Here is a 6,880-nt window from a genome sequence, read left to right on the forward strand (position 1 = left end):
GGCAACTGGGGAGAGGACTTTCTTGAACCAATTAACAAGTGCTTGAAATTCTCAAATTTCATCTGGCATCTAGTACCCTTAAAAACATTTTACTTATTATTGTGAACCAGTAAGTTAGTGTGTATTAGTACGAACTTACCTTGTATGTTATTGGTAACAAATAAGCTATCTCCTAGAAGATATTTACGGACAAAAGCATTTTAAGGCTTTCAAAAGTGAGTGTAATAAAATAAAACAGAATATACTAATAAGTGATTTTTTGCTATTGTTTTAGTATAACGTGGCCTTCATATTTTTTTTAGTTTCACTAGAAGTATCATCTAAGTAATACATCCCTGTAAAGTTTATTCGATCTTTGATGCATGGATTTTTTGTATTCGATCACAATGATTATTTCATTAACATATTATTTACTGATATTATCGAAACCGATTATCCTACTTATGCTTCAACTTATTAGATTATTCCATTTATACGTATCTTAACAAATTATTCAACTGTGTGTTACCCTAATATATTATAATTACCCTGCTTATACGTATCTGAACAGATTATCCTACTATATGTTGCATTATTATGTTATAATTACCCTATTTATACGTATCTTAACAGATTATCCTACTATATGTTACATTATTATATTATGATTATCCCATTTATACGTATCCTAGCAGATTATACTGTTGTCACTAGTCGTGACTTTAGGGCGTTTGTTACAGTATATATAAAATAGACGACTGTGGTTTTAGGTAGTCAGAATGGCTGTTTTCTAGATATTTTCTATTACAGTGAGAAAAGCGTTATCGTATTCATATTGTGTCCATTTACAACTTACCTCTTGTTTGTTTATTCAACGATTGTTGAAATTAAATTCTTCAAGCTTGTCTTTAAATTCACCAAGGCTTTTGATAGCATAATATAGAATTGTACTCAGTGAACACCTTAAAAGAAATGCAAGTTCTAAATTACTGACAATGGCAGCAGGTCAAACTTTCGTCATCGATTCCCTTTTGTAAATTTAAGTATAACTGGAAAAACAAAAGTATATTTGCTCATGTGGACATTTGACTCTCCAAAAGACATTTCTAGGGGTGCAGAGAAGAGGGTATGGCATTGCTAACAACAAAGACTGTTATTAACTGGCAGATTAGATGGTCGGTACTAGCTATCGAAGAAATACTGCCACTAGTGGCTTCTAATCAGGCCGAGTCCAGTCTGAGCGTATCTTTCACGAGCTCCTCCCGACCGGTTTCTCGCAGGTCAGTTGTGGGAACAAAAGAACCAGCTTATCTAAGCAGTCTCTTTCTAGAATTCTTTGCACATTTAAATATGTAGTTGACGTTTAGTTTTCAAATAACTATAATATTGTTATAATAATTCTTTATCTGAATTCTATCTTCCTGACTCGAAGTAAATATTAGCAGAGCTATCTGTGATACAAAGCTTAATGTCATAACATATTGAGGTGTCTTGCCAAACGTTCAAACACATAACGTCTATAAAACTACATCATCAAATATTTGAGTAGTTCCAAGTCTTATATTTATAAAGCTACATAAGCAAACATTCAATCTCACATATAACGTCTGTAAAGCCACATCAACAAACGTCCAAACAAAAAGTACTACATCTACATAGCTACATCATCAAGCAATCTCACATATAACACCTATACAGATATATCGTAAAACAATCTCACATATAACATCTATATAGATACATAGTCAAACATTCAAACAATTTCAAGTATTGCATCTATAAAGAAAGCTACATCATTAAACATTCAAAGAACAATTACATGTATATAATTACATCATCAAACATTCAAACGAACAATGTCAATTATTACATAAAATATTAAAAATTCAAGCAAACTTAAGTATTTTATCTACAGAGTTACAACGCCATCCATTTACACAAAAAATATCCTGTATAACACAGAACTGAATCATCAGACATTAAAACAATCTCAAATGACACAGAATATACACTTTACGTACGAGTTTCAATATTTTAATGTTAATATTAAATATTTAATTTTAATATTCAAATATCAACGTATTTTGTCAAATGTATTAAAATAGACTTGTTTCACTGAAAGTTACCCCCTGTTCCAAACGAGTGTCAAATACGATCAGATTTAGGACTTAATTATATATCTAAATTACCAAACAACTTCCACGCATTAAATACAAATTTCTTCCAAACCTAACCAAAACAATCCTTCTCTATATTCTATATCTTAAATCAATATTTCACTTGTGGGTCACTAACTTGCCTCTAATAAATGATTTTATTGTTGTTGACCACGACATTAATTTCAAAGTAACGTTAATACATTACACACGTTATATTAACGTTTAATTTTTTTTGTTCGAACGTGGCCAAGTGATCCGATGTTGGATTGTGGACTGACGGGCTCATACTACGTGTCCTGTTATCACATAAAATCGCACTTCGCAATTTGGGGCCGTGGGGATATTCTATTATTTGATCAGTGTAGTACAAAAATTGTTTGTGGGTGGTATTAACTAGCTGTTTTACCAGTAGTCTATCGACTAAAAATTAGCAATGGTTAGCGCAGATAGTCCCTATGTACCTTTGTGTAAATGGCCGAAACATACCAATGCTAAACTTTGTTCTCTAAACGAAACGTTTTCTTTTATCCTTCTATGTTGTGCGGAGGTATATATCAATAAGCAAATCTCATGTATGATTTACTCCATATGTTAAATGAAATAAAGTAACTACCATTCATTAGTTATATAGTGAAGGCATATTCAGAATACTGTTATGATAAATTTGGATTATGGATTAAGCCATTTAGTAAATATTCAAACTTAACTTTTTGAGACGTCCTAAATTTAAGTATCCCTCGTCAAAGAACTAGGCAGTTCACCTTCTTTCTCTCTTTAATACTGAAATTTCTTGATACCACATTTTATTATACTAAACACGGCTAAGTTTGATAAAAAAAAAGTAAAAAACTCAGTTTTTTAAATGTGGTAGAAGAACTATGTTATAGAAGATGGTCTTAACATGTTCACTTGTTTCTCGATTGGCAAAATTAAATATTTTCATTTCAAGCGTAAGACACCAACACGTACAAAAAAGAAATAACATTACAAATGGTTTACAGCTTTGTCACTAAAGATGCCATCATCTGTCGTAATACACCGATTAATGTCTTTAAGATCTGGCGCTGTCTTAAGTAGGTTGTCGTGAATGATTCACACGGATTTAGTGTCCCATCTCCCCGTATCTCTATAATTAAATCAAATTCACGCGTTCAACCAGTTTTATAGGTACTTAAAACAATTTAGGAGATCTTTCTCATCATCACAAAAGTTGTACTATCGTGTGAAACGCAAAGAGCCTCTAACTCCACCTCTCCCAAACTACTAGCTCATTGTTTATTAACCAGCAAACTAACCTGCAATACCAAGCCTTTGGTACTTTGTAAAATGTTCCCACTTTAAATTTATAAACGTCAATCATTTCAAGAAAGTGTTCCGGTGCTATTATCACGAACTTCAATCAAATTTGTTGGAGAGATTACGTGATAAATCACTTATGTCTGTTACTGGTTATTGTAATTCTGGAAAGCAGAGATTCTATTCCAACCTAGAATAAATTTTTTTAGTTTGTAATATTGCTGAAGTAAAATCAGACAGAATATTCACACTATTTTATAAGTGTTGATGATAAATCGATAGTAATCACTATATCATACGGAAAACATTTACTATGTTACCTTAACCATTAAAAATATTCCTACGTCAGTAAGGATACAAGAACTTTGAAAGAAATTTCAATAAATCGTTAAAGAATTTTCTAAAAAAAAACAAAGGAATTAGTTTAGACTCTTTTATACATAAAGAACAAAAACAAGGCTATGACATGGCTGTCCTCTGCACGTTTTAATGTATCTAAAGTATTTTATTTTTATTTTTCTATTTGATCTTACAGTATGTTCAAAGTCTATTTCCTTGGCTTTCTAACTAAGTTTAAGTAAATAGAAATTGAACATATGGGAGACTATTAATTTTCCACTGGCTCGTTACTTCTTTCATAGATCCTACAATTATATATATGAAATATATATGCATGGAAATTAATGTGAATGAGACACTTCTAAATGTTCTCAACTGACATTCTTCAGTAAGACCTCCGTACTCAAAATGTCAGCATAAAACAAATTTAAAACAATCCTGTCTCGCTCCCCCTATAAACACACACACACACACAAACACACATACATACGTGTATTCTAAGTATGTTATGAAAACTTTGAGATCACCCAAATGAATTTAACAAGTTAGCACAATATAGTAAAATAAATAATAGTTTTCTCAAATGTACCCGGGGGATGGAAAAAAAAAAGAAACGATGCTAATTAGCAAACCATTTCTTGATGACGAGAAACCCACACTTTCTTAATCTGAAGATAATCTAGGAAGGTCGAAACGTTGTTCTCTCCTTATCAGTAAAAGTGTTAATACTCATACTAGCCGTTCTAAGATAGCAACCCATTTGTTTCATTTAAATACTTAATTATATACACTAATTACACAAAATTCCATTTGGTCAGTATCTTGGGCGTGACAAATTCACCTTCTATTACAGAGTTACTGTATCTCATAACAAGCTAAATAAACGTTTTAAATAGTGGAGGACACTAGAAGTAAAAATTCTATGTGAAGTTACTAATTATCACGATCCTGTGGAAAATAATAGGAAACCTTAATATTTTAAGAGATCGGAATATAATTGTTGGATGTATATTCGCATTAGTTGTTTTTTTTTACTTTCCTTCCGCCCTTAAGATTGAGCAATATTTCATACATTGATAGGGATATTCACGCGTGAGTAAAAATACCTACATATAATAATGTACATTCGTGTAACTCGTAAGGTTTGTTTGTTTTAGCATTTTCACAAAAGCTACTTAAAACTTTACCTACATGTACCCGTCTGTGAGCTTGAAATGTTAGAATACAAGAAGAGTAGCTTGTCTACAGCATTCATCACCAATATTTGCACTACTTTTTCTGATCGAATTACTTGACCAACATTCTTATAATGTAACCACGGCTCTGGAGTACGGAGAGACATTTTGCTCCAGTGGGACTCCAACTTCAATTCTTGGATTCACAGTCAAGTCACACTAACTCCTAGATCATCGTGGCTCGACTTGTAAAGAAAAAATAATAAAATGCATTTTTTAACTTACAGAGATTGTTGTCTAAAAAACAATCAAAATATATCTTCTTAAATTTTTAATTACGTACGAAGAGTAAATAAAATAATCCTGTTAAGTGTTATCGAAATAGTCTTTGATGAATTCCAAAGGAAAAATTTTCTCAAAGTATAAAATGTTCCTTTTAGCATTAAAAAATCAGTATATATTATTGATATTATAAATGAGTATACTGTTAACGAGAAAAGAGAGGTAATGGAAAACGTGTACTTACTTTACGTTCTTATGTTTAAACAAGATCAACGAAAATAATATGGTTCTTTAATGAACTATAATAACGATAGCCGAAACGCTCAAAAAATGGTCCAACTTGTAGAACTGGTTTTTCAATATAAAACAGTCGAAATAAAGCATATATATTGTTAAAATTTAATAGAAATCAGTATACTTTCTGCACCAAAACTAAAAAAGAAACGTACACCACGAAAAATTAGGCGTTTTGTGTTGTTGCTCAGCAACAGTGTCAGGTTTTTAAGTTCGAAATATAGCTAGTACTCCGAGGACTAAAAATAAATAAATAAAATATTAATTAACTAATTAAAGGTGAAGTTAGCCATTTGTCCTACCATACGTATTTTGTTATAAAATTTTGTTTTCGATACCACAGCAGGTTTTTAACTGTTTTACTTTTCTACACAAAACGAAATTTATTGTTAAAACAACGCAGACGACAAAGATATCGAAATTAAATAACAGGTTTAACAATCTTTTAACGTTTCGAGTTAGAGATCTTTGTCAGATCGTACAGATTGGCTGTAAGATGTACGATATGACGAAGATCTTTAGCTCGAAACGTCATCTTTCTTCAGAAAAAAATATAAAAAAAAAACATGGCGACTGTTTAACCTATTATTTACTTTTCTGCACAATCAACCTATGTTTAGGAGCAAGTTGACTATTGAAATAAGTATAACAAATATATATAAATTCAAATGAACTTGACGTATATCAAAGAAACTAAGCAATTTCGAAGACATATCACATGTATTTAATAATAGTTTAGGTACATATGAGGGGTTTAACACTAAAAATCTAGTTTCGATACACGTCATGAAAACAGTTAAAATAACAAAATGTGTAGCTACATGCTTGATAAGAAACAAATAGAAAAGTACGGTTGTAATCCTTTACTTATACATAAAGCTACCTTGCGGTAAATCATATTGTATTTAGTAAACAACTGAAGGTAAGGTTACCTGCTCATTCTTTACCGTTACTGTCTACAGCCTCATAGGAAGAATCAGAAACCATATACAGCTTGCGAAGTTCGTACAGTACAAACTGCAAGTGAAACACGAAGGTTTCTATATATGACAAAAGTTTTCACAAAATGGTAGAAACTTCAGGAAAAAAATTCATTTTTTAAAGAGTATACATATTTTCTTAATAAAAGGGTTAGGCTATGTATCAATGATCTCCAAATATATTTTCTTTGGGTGTAAGTACAGGCTGAGGTTATCGAAAGTTGATTAATTTCAGTATTATTTAGTGTTCAATAATCATTTGTAATAAAAATATATAAATAATAACACTTTAACGTAAATTGAATGAAATCTCTTTTTAGTTTATATAACAGGTTAGAAATATTTCTGAAATCAAATGAATTATGGCTGCCTAAGG

At 31.0% G+C, this 6,880-nt stretch overlaps 1 long non-coding RNA gene across 1 annotated transcript in view; it reads right to left on the minus strand.

Moving 5' to 3' along the window:
• LOC143224088 (uncharacterized) overlaps window positions 1–6,543 on the minus strand; it is a 31,717-nt gene extending 25,174 nt beyond the window's left edge. Inside the window, exons 1-2 of the long non-coding RNA XR_013013200.1 lie at window positions 6,457–6,543; window positions 4,965–5,193 (exon numbers count right to left, since the gene is read on the minus strand). This is a non-coding gene — a long non-coding RNA (uncharacterized LOC143224088). The remainder of the gene's footprint in view (window positions 1–4,964; window positions 5,194–6,456) is intronic.
• Window positions 6,544–6,880: the final 337 nt, after the last annotated feature.

Source organism: Tachypleus tridentatus, chromosome 8, assembly GCF_004210375.1.
Source record: "Tachypleus tridentatus isolate NWPU-2018 chromosome 8, ASM421037v1, whole genome shotgun sequence".
In the NCBI taxonomy this organism is placed as follows: domain Eukaryota; kingdom Metazoa; phylum Arthropoda; class Merostomata; order Xiphosura; family Limulidae; genus Tachypleus; species Tachypleus tridentatus.